This window comes from Setaria italica, chromosome II, assembly GCF_000263155.2.
Source record: "Setaria italica strain Yugu1 chromosome II, Setaria_italica_v2.0, whole genome shotgun sequence".
Lineage (NCBI taxonomy): Eukaryota > Viridiplantae > Streptophyta > Magnoliopsida > Poales > Poaceae > Setaria > Setaria italica.
Genome location: NC_028451.1, coordinates 1,116,967 through 1,127,838, shown reverse-complemented (window position 1 = coordinate 1,127,838; position 10,872 = coordinate 1,116,967). Strand labels below are relative to the sequence as shown.

Below are 10,872 nucleotides of genomic sequence, written 5' to 3'. Positions count from 1 at the left end.
GGAAACGCCGCCGATCTGGGCCCAGATGTACGAGCTCTTCCTCGAGTTCAGCACGCTCCTCAACGTCAACCTCATGGGGTACGTGCCCGCTCTGTCTCGCCGCGCCTTTGCTGATAGGACTGGATACTCTTCGACGAGATCCTGCATGTTGCCAGTGCACAAAGCTATCGTGTTTGCCGAGTGCCTAGATCCAGGGCACTCGGCAAAGTTAATTCCGGTTTTTTTATTAACCGAGGCCGAAGAAAGTGGGCCCGCGCAACGTGTTTGCCGAGTGCATATACAATACACTCGGCAAAATAGAATCCTTTGCCGAGTGCCAGATCTCGGGCACTCGGCAATGCAGTATTGTTTGCCGAGTGCCTCGATCCAGGGCACTCGGCAAACTTATTTAGGGTTTTTTTTTAACAATCGAGGCCGAAGAAAGTGGGCCCGCGTAACTAGTTTGCCGAGTGCACATAGAAAACACTCGGCAAAATACAATATTTGCCGAGTGTTTTATGGTTACACTCGGCAAACGTTACATGAAATAACGTATTTTAGTGGCCTTTTTCAAATATACTTGTTCAGAATCGTGTAAAAATCACTAAAAAAATGTTAAATTAGTTTTCTACCGAAAACATTCCATTATTTCATGCAGTTATAGCTCAAATTCCATTTATATCTAATAAATATCTATAATTGCATTTAATCAATAAAAAATATCAAAAGCATCCGAAAAATTTCCAAAATTTGACATGAACCAACATGTGTTGTATGTTGCCTGTACAAAAAGATTTGAAGGCACTCCTTAATTCATGTGGCACTTGAACACCAAATCTTATTGGCTCCTTTCTAACTTCTATGAATCCCTTCAGGAGATTAGTCGGTTTCTAAGCATGATAGGTCAGAAATTGGGCGAAACGTTCTGAATTTTTTACCACAGACTACACACATAATATAATGACATCTTGACAAATCTTGTGATTTTCAGATTTCGTTTGGTTTTTTTACAATTTAACAACCATTGAACCAAAGGTTCGTGGTCGTGTTTTTTAAAAACAATGTTCAAAATTTCTTTTCATTTTCTGGTTGAGACCTCAATTTGGTCTCCATAATATGAATATGATTTTTTCACTGATTTCAAACCATTATTTCAAGTACGTGTAGTTAAATTTTGACTTCAATCAAAAAATTCCTATTAATGCAAACAAAGCATTAAAAATCCCAAACAGACCCGAAAATATACCAAATTTTAATATGTATAACCAAATGTCCTACGTGGGGAGTAGAAAAAGTGTGGAAGGTGTTGGAAGGAATTTTTTTTTTTTGCCGAGTGCCGCAAGGATGGCACTCGGCAAAGGGTTAAGTTTGCCGAGTGTCCGGCTGAGACACTCGGCGAACTTTTGCGTGTGCCGAGTGTATGCGTCTGGCACTCGGCGAAGCGGACTTTGCCGAGTGTCACACGTCATACACTCGGCAAAAGTGTAACGGCCGTCCCACGCCGTTAGCGCACGTTGCACGTGCGCCGCACGCGATACTAATTTGCCGAGTGCGGCTTCTTTGCCGAGTGCCGTGCAGTTGTTTGCCGAGTGCCTTGTTTTTGGCACTCGGCAAACCTCCTTTTTGCCGAGTGTTTTATGTTCGCCGAGTGTCTCATTGCGTACACTCGGCAAAAAGGCTGTTTGCCGAGTGCCCGAGAAAATGCACTCGGCAAAATTTTTACACTCGGCGAATCTACTGTTTCCGGTAGTGCTACCTGGTTGTAAGGTCACCGACGATTCGTCGCCGCGGCGGCGGCGGAACAAGAGGCCCTGGTTCATCTGCTCGAAGGTGGTGTTCCAGGAGTACCTAGCAATCCGATTCTGGTTGGAGCTGGAGCATGTGCATGGTTTCAAGGGGGAGAAGAACAGTGGACATATGATTAGGAGGATGGTGATGAAGAAGCTTTGGACAGGGGGTAATCCAAGCTTGGTAGCCTCACAGGCCATCCTAATTCTTTGCTCCTGCCCGGCCGGCATGTACTACAACAGATCTCTCCCCAGTTCCTTTGCTTTTTATCTTTTGATATGGATCAGACTGGGTCAATCGTGCTGTGGAGTTGGTCACCGTCCTGGACTTGTGCAACGATCGAGCAGGAACCATCACCGACACAACTCTCACCTCATTTAAAACTTAAAAGCCTGACCTCAGCACTGACACGACTGAACGTCGACGGTGAGAAGCGCGTGATGACTTTGTCAATCTTAAAATTCACCGGCTCGGTGCCTCTCAAAATTGGTGTGTGCATATATGTGAGCATTTGTATACGTAAAGTATTTTGAAGAAAAAAGGGACGGATAAGATAGCTTAAATCTGCCTTCAACAGTAAATCGTTGCTCTGCCAAGCTCAACCTAACAAGGATTAATACCTTTCCTACATATATGCATACTCCCTCTACTTTTTGGCTAGACGTTTTATGTTTATTATCACAAGTAAAGCTTCTTTAATTTTGATAAATTTATAGAAAAATATACTAAAAATTCTAAAATATATAACATCAAATTAGTTTAATTTAAATCCATCATAGATATATATTGATGGTATATTTATTTCTTATTATGGATGTTAATACATTTTTCTATAAGCTATATCAAAGATTAAGCGATTTCACTTATGACAAACTAAAATGCCTTAAATTTTAGAATGGATATACGCATATGTATTATTTAGCCACCTTAAGAAGGTTTTGGAAGTCCAATGTTTTTTAGGGCAGGTGAATAGCAACTCTAGAATTAATTACCATAACATTTTTTTGCGAGAAAAATTACCGTAGCATCTATAAGGACGTAGCTGTTGTAAAAATGATGCGAACACAGGTAGGTATATAAAGTGGAGGTGTGCAGACAATTGAAAGATGCAGTGCAGTCGCTAGCTACTTGCGTCAATTCTCTCGCAAGCTGATGCTCACTGTCACTGGATAACCTTTCTTGTTTTTTTATAAGACACTGGATAACTTTTGTATATCACAAAAAAAGGGTCAAATGATGGTTCGACGATTGGGTAAGCAGGTTGAAAAGTCTCGGTTCAAGCTAGCGAAATAGACTTTGTGGTCCCTGAAGTTTAATTCGATTTGGTTCTCATAAAGTTAGATTTTTCCACCTAGTCCTTGAAAATTCTCTTGCAAGGTTTGAATCTCTCCAATATAGTCCATCCATGACATAGAGGCCCACATGTACAGGACATCTCAGCACCCAGCTGTCACAGTAATAACAATATGAAATATCCTTCTTGCCCCATGTGAAACCTAAAGGCAAAAATGCCCTACGCACCTTCTTACTCCTTATTCCTCTAGAACAAAAGGAAAACAATATTTGATGGATTCCAATCGTATAAGAAAATTTAGTATTTGATGGATTCTAATTCTATAAGAAAATTTCCTGTTTTTCTTTGGAACAAAGGATTGCACCCTATGAAGGAGTCTTATGGGATGCATGGATCTATAGGAATTTTGGAGGAAAACTAATGTGAGGTTGTTTTCCAATTTGTTAGCCCATTAACACAATTTGTTGATCCTTTTGGATAGCTAGAAACAAATGTTTAGTGATGGAAAATTGAGTAGCCAATTAATTTTATTTCCCAAAATTTTGTATTATCCTACAACTTTGGGGAAAGTCTTTTTTCTTTTTTACGTGAGGATTTTCTTCACCATTTCTGTGTGCGAAGAGGAGTTCGAGACATGCATGCAAGAGAAGACAAAGTTGATGACATCACTCATACAAGTCATAGCTCATAAACTAAGCATCCAAATTGGATTTCGATTACACCACTATATTTCTTATAACAAGATCTTCAAAACAAGACCCCACTTAATATTTTGATAATATTTTTTTAAAATATTTTTAAATATGAATTATTTACTTGTGAGCACTGCGCACAAATTCTTGAATATCACGAACAAATGAATATTTTCTGAGAATAAAATATTAAACCTGACGAACAAAAAATAGCATAATACGAAAAAAAGACTCAGCATCACAAAAATTTGATTGTGTAGGAAAAAATAAAAACTGAACATCGCAACCAAATAAATCAAATAAACCTACAACGTCAAACAACTTAGTCTACATGATCCAACAAATAATTTAGCATCACAATCAAATCGATCCGAAAAAGCAGGAACCACATGTAAACTAGTTGTTATTACAAACTAATAATTTATTTTATATAAAAGAATAAATAATTAACATCTCAAACAAATATTATAACATTATTTTTACTGTCGAATAATTTATTTTATAAAGAAAACAAAATATTCTAACTGTCGAACAATTTAGTATATAAATTGAACAAATGTTATAACATTACGAACAAATAAATCTATAAATGTGAAAAAAATATATACACATGTGAATAGATAATTTTATATAGAGAACCAATATGTACATTATAAATAAATTTTATGGGACAGAGGGAATATATCTAACATAACTTGTATGAGAACTCATAGAACTAATTTGATACAAAATAACTACCTAAACACAAGTAAGAAAAACAAAATGGAAAGGAAAAAATCACATTGACATGAGATGCGAGAAAGTATAGACAAAAGAAGAAAAACTAGGAAGGAAATGAATAGGAGTTATGTGCTTCTTATGGGAAAAGAATAAAAGGAACTTCCTATTTTTCTTTGGAACAAAGGATTGCACCCTATGAAGGAGTCTTATGGGATGCATGCATCTATAGGAATTTTGGAGGAAAACTAATGTGAGGTTGTTTTCCTTTCTGGTTAGCTATTAACAGATTTTTTTGATCCCTTTTTGATGGCTAGAAACAAATATTTATTGATGGAAAATTGAATAGCCAATTAATTTTATTTCCCAAAATTTTGTATTATCCTGCAACTTTGGGAAAAGCCTTTTTCCTTTTTTATGTGAGGACTTTCTTTGCCGTCTTTCTCACCCTCTCGATAAAAAAGGATAAGTGCCACAGGGTGTGTCTATGTGTCACAAGAGGCGACAAAATCCTCCAATGTCACCTTCTATATTTATCACCGAATATCATAAGGAACAATAAGGTCCAGCTTTATCATGAAAATCGTGTGTGCGAAGAGGAATAAAGAAACAACTGTTCCATACATGCATGCAAGAGAAGACAAAGTTGATGACAAAAAAGTCATAGCTCATAAACCGAGCATCCAAATTGGATTTCGATGGCACCACTGTATTTCTTATGACAAAATCTTAAAAACAAGACCCCACTTGACTATGTTTTGATAATATTTTTTTTGAAAATATTTTTTAAATAAGAATTATTTAGTTGTGAGTAATGCAAACAAATTCTTGAATACCACGAACAAATCAACCTTTTTGAGAACAAAATATTAAACATGATGAGCAAAAAATAGCATAATGTGAACAAAAAGACGCAGCATCACAAACATTTGATTGTACAAGAAAAAACATAAAAACTGAACATCATGAACAAATAAATCGAATAAATCCACAACGTCGAACAACTTAGTCTAAATGATCCAACAAATAATTTAGCATCACAATCAAATCAATCTAAAAAAGCAGGAACCACATGTAAACTAGTTATTATTACAAACTAATAATTTATTTTATATAAAATAATAAATAATTAACATCCCAAAAAAATATTATAACATCATTTTTACTGTCAAATAATTTATTTTATAAAGTGAACAAAATATCATGACTGTTGAACAATTTAGTATATAAATCAAAGAAATATAATAACATCATGAACAAATAAATCTGTAAATGTGAACAAAATATATACACACACGTGAATAGATAATTTTATATAGAGAATAAATATCTAAAACAATTTGTATGAGAACTCACAAAACTAATTTGATACAAAATAACTACCTAAACACAAGGAAACAGAAAGCGCAAAATCACATTGACATAAGAAGGGAAAAGGTAAACATGAAAGAAGAAAAAACATGGAAGGAAATGAATAGAATGAAAAAAGAAGAAGAAAAAAGAAACGGAACACGATAAGGCAAAGTGTTGGAATTAAATAAAGGAACAAATGGAAAGAAAAAATAAATGGATAAACACAAGGAAGAAAGAAAATAATAGAAAAAACAGCCTTCAATAAAAAGGAAAGAAATAAGAGAAGGAGAAAATAGAGAGGGACGCGTTGGGCTTTGACATGCTTGCATGCACAACCACACAACAAAATCAGTAGCAATCGTATGCATCAAAAGAAGAGGAAGAAGAGATAAAAAAGTCCATGCAACAACCACTCTGACATCGAATGATTCACTTCTGTCTAGATGCGTGCATGGTCGTAGGCTCCTGCTGCACTGAAAAGATTATTGGGCTACGTAGTTTACCCAACAGCCCACGTACACGTTCTTTCATGCGATAGATGAAGAAATCATCGCATACGCGATGTATACTAGTACCGCACGCTAGCAAAGAGAAAATAAAACGCCTGTCGGAGAGGGAAGGCCCAAAGAAAAGGCTAGGTCTAACATTGAACGTGTATAGGCCCAAGGCCCATTTCACGTGTTGCAGGTTAGCAGCCGGTCATGTTCTTCTGCCTCAGCTCACTTGCCTACCTGGTGCCCACTGCTCAGGATTGGCAGCCATTGGAGGCGGTGAGTTGTAGAGGAGTAGAGCCTGAGCGGAGAAATTGGTGAGGTGGGGCTTTGCTCTTACCGCCCGAAGGGAAGAACGCGGCGGCGGTGGTGGGAGCAAAAGCTGGGACTGAGCTGGGGCGTACGGTGCAAAATTTGCATAGGAAACTCCACTACGCGCGCCTTCCAGATTTCCACCTCAAGGTATTTATTCATAGACTAAATCCCTAGACTCCACTACGCGCGCAATCATCTCTGATAATCTCGTATTTGGTTTGGCCCTTGTCCATAATGAAAATGTGCAATCAAATCCCCATCAACAAATGCACCTAATGACGTAACAAATTGATGATGATGGAATTCATGTATGCCGTATTCCTGTGGGGCATCTGAGGCAGCAATGGAGAAAAGCCGGTGATACCACTGACTTTAGATGTTGCTAGGTTTATCACGTGCGAACAACTTGCCTTGTGTATGAGTTCTGAATTATGAGGAAGAAAAGACTGTTGAGTTGCCATGTCTTGGTTCAACATCATGTGGGCTATGGCTTCATGGCTTGAGCACAATACTGAAGAAGTAATCCCTGACATTGTTACTTGTGCCTGAATGCTATATTATCAAAAGAAAATTATTTTATCAAAAATTATCATAAGAAGTAAGAGTACAAATTTCTCTCCAGGCTCACTTTGTTGGCGCATTGCAGTTGTTATGTTTGGTTCTTCTCCACCTGAAAGCTTTACTTTCTTTTTCCTGGGTAGTTGGATGGATAGGTCAGGGAAACCATGGAAACAACTTTTATCTGCAACTAGTTGCTGGTTGCTAAGGAAGGCACGCAAGTCAGGTTGTTATTATAACTAGGATCATGCCCGTGCATTGCTACGGGCAATAAAATATTTATATTGCAATATACGAAGCATTCAACAAGATGATAATAATAATATGAAAATAAGCCCAAATAATTCTGTTATTCCTCTCGCTACTAAATCTGGACAACATCATTCATGTGAAATCAAAAGTATTCAATTGATTAACGGGAAGCAAAGCTACAAGCATTCCTTACCTACAAGAACAATTTGCCCCATGTCAAGAAAGATTAGATGAAGAGGTCTGGTTATAACAGAATATATCAGTCTATTGACAAATTACAATATTCTAGGAATAGAGACACCAAATATTAAAATACTGCAGACAAGTGACTAATCAAGTTCCATCAAAACGGTGCACCCCTAGAAGCCCTACAAAGGGGTCGGCTGTTGACAAATCATGTGCTTGTGCTTCATCCACACGGGCAATCAGCCCAGATCGTGCCCGTGTGTTGCAACGGGCAAAAGAAAAATCCACCTAATTCAAATAGGTCGATATACTAATTAAGTATTTGTTTCAAAGCTTTTACCTGAATTACTAAAGGATCTTATTATTGGTTCCACACACAATTCAAATATAACGATGCACTTATTTTTGATTTTCGATATATAGATAGCATAGCATAAGACGCTACTGTCCTACGCATTAGGTTCGTCTTCATGGTTATTGTATATATGTGCTACGAGAGATGATTTTTTTACAGCAATAACATGAGCATGAAAACAACTTTCACAGTGAATTTTTAATATACGCTCTCTTTGATTGCCCATTCCAAGCATCCTCATACGAAAGTTTAGACTCCATGATCTGAAAAACTAATCGTTACACTAATCCTTCTCTATATAGAAATGAAGGGTATCTGCAATGAACTATGATGTAGAAAGTGGACTTATCGAGAGCAGAGAGTTAAACTATGATGCCAAAGAAGGACCAGTGCTTTTTGAAATAACCACACCGACGCGGAGGGTTGCACTCAACGCAAACATATATCCTTGAATTGTTAGCACTGAATTCACATAAAAAGACATCGTAAGCTTAAGATATCTTGACATAAAATTAGCACCGAATCTCTATTAAGCATTTCAGCATTTCAGCTTAATAGAGCAGTACTATGGTTGGTTTTACATGCATCAGATAATTTGGCACAATATAGAGATTAGCACTGAATCTCTATTAACCAGTTCAGTTTAACAAAGCAGTATGGTTGGCTTTACATCCCTGTGCCGTGGCCTTGAAACTGACCACCATTTTTTTCTTTGACCATGCTTCACTCACATATAGTCGTATTAGAAGACTAAAAGAAACATTGGCTTATATGGTCTGCTTCTAACCTGAAATTCATGGTGTACATGATTGTTATCTGGTAAAATGGCAAAACCAATGCTTCAGTCAACACAATTTTTCTAATGCTTTACTAGTCTTCTTTGTGCATCATCGACTTTGTACCACTTTAACTGGTACGAGACTTGACACTTGTTTCTATCTCAGTGCCCCTTAGGAAAGCTGGAAGAAAAAATGGAGCTGGGAAAAAACGCATTCAGTGCTTGTCAATCAGGAAGAATACAGTCAACACATGTGCATGGACTATTGAACTGGACTGACCTGCATGACTTGAACTAGTAACCACTCTGACCTATAATATATACATAACCAGTAGGGGGTAACACCTCCTGTTCCATAAAAAAGAAACCACTCTAGAGTTTTTCTTGATACATCTCTACCATTTCATCCCACTCGAGAGAGAGAATGGAGAGTTTTATTTCTGCAATCCTTGGTGAGCTGACCACTAGATCCATAAATTTCTTCATTAGCAAACTCTCCAAGCCGACAACACTTGACGTGGAGGATCGCCTCCGCAGGGTCCTGCTTCGGGCACAAGTCATCATCGACGAGGCAAAGGGGCGGCACATCACAAACCAAGCTATGCTCCTCCAGCTGGTCATGCTGAGAGACGCCGTGCACTGGAGCCATTATGTGCTCGACACCTTCAGATGCCAACTTCACCAAGACGAGGAGGGCGCCAATAATCAGGGTGTGAGTCGCTCTTCATCTTTGTCCAAAGTAAATTCTGCAATGCGTCTCTACAGTAGAGGTGCTAAGACTTTGAAAGATCTGCAAGGGGCACTTGACAATTTGAGCTCCATGATCCTTGATGTAAATGAGCTCGTACTGTTCTTGACGAACTACCCTTGCCTGTACCGCCAGCCTTACAGCATGCATCTCCAGCTGGCCAACTGTATGTTTGGCCGCCAGTTGGAAGCACAGCTAGCTAGTCATCAACTTCCTGTTGCACGTACAGCCTCATGGCGCTGATGAAGAATTGGAGGTTCTGCCAATTGTTGGACCAAGCTATGTTGGGAAGAGCACCCTTGTCGCTCATGTTTGCAAGGATGAAAGAGTACGTGCACGTTTCTCAGAAATCTTGTTCTTCCACATCCAGACTTTCACAGATGATGAGCTAGCTACTTTTAGATATGAATGTGAACTAAAACATCAAAATCGTGTGTCTGAATCGAACTTGGAGGCAAGATTGCTTGTTGTTATTGAGCTAATTGGGGATCTTATTAATGAAGAGGCATGGGGTAGGTTGTATTCTGCCTCTAAAAGGTATGCGCCAAGAGGTAGTAAAATCATAGTTACAAGCCGGTTTGACAGTATTGTAAAGTTTGGAACAACACGAGCTTTGACTCTAAAGTTTCTCCCCCATGAGGCATACTGGTATTTCTTCAAGACGCTTACATTCGGAAGTATGGATCCTGAGATGCACCCAAGGCTCACGCACCTGGCCATGGAGATAGCCAAGATGCTGTACTGCTACTTCATAGGCGCAAACATAATGGCTAGTTTGCTGAGGGACAACTTTGACGTACAATTTTGGTGCAAGATTGTGGCCTTCTTGAGAGGCTTTTTCCATAAGCATGTCTCTAGATTTGGTGAGCATCCATTCGATCTTCTGAACCAAAACAGACCTGCGCATCTCAGAAGACTGGCTACGCCTTCTCAAGTTTTCGTTATTTATCATCAATATCAATGCTCTAGACAGGACAAGGTTCCAAAGATAAGATTCCAAGATGTGATGTATGGAACTTTTAAGACTAGTGGGAAATTTGAGTTCCTATCATGGAGGTCTTCGATACCGCCCTACCATAGCTTTGCTGGTACTTGTGAAATTCTGGAGCTAAAAGCTGGAGGAGCCAAGAGGAAGCGTTCTATGAAAGATGGAGACACACTTCGTTAATATTTCACTATCAAGCTTATGTATATGTTTGTTAGGGTATCACAGGTCACAACTTACAGCATAAAGTCATGATATGATGTGTTTAGTATAATAAACAGAATAATGTGCGACTTTGACTTGTATGACAGATAATGAATTCATTCTTATCAGTTTCACTCTAGATACTATGAATTTGTTGACTTTGGTAGCGTCCTTATG

General features: G+C 38.4%; 1 pseudogene; it reads left to right on the top strand.

The window, feature by feature from the left end:
• Nucleotides 1-9,134: 9,134 nt before the first annotated feature.
• Nucleotides 9,135-10,872, top strand: LOC101759011 (annotated as a pseudogene).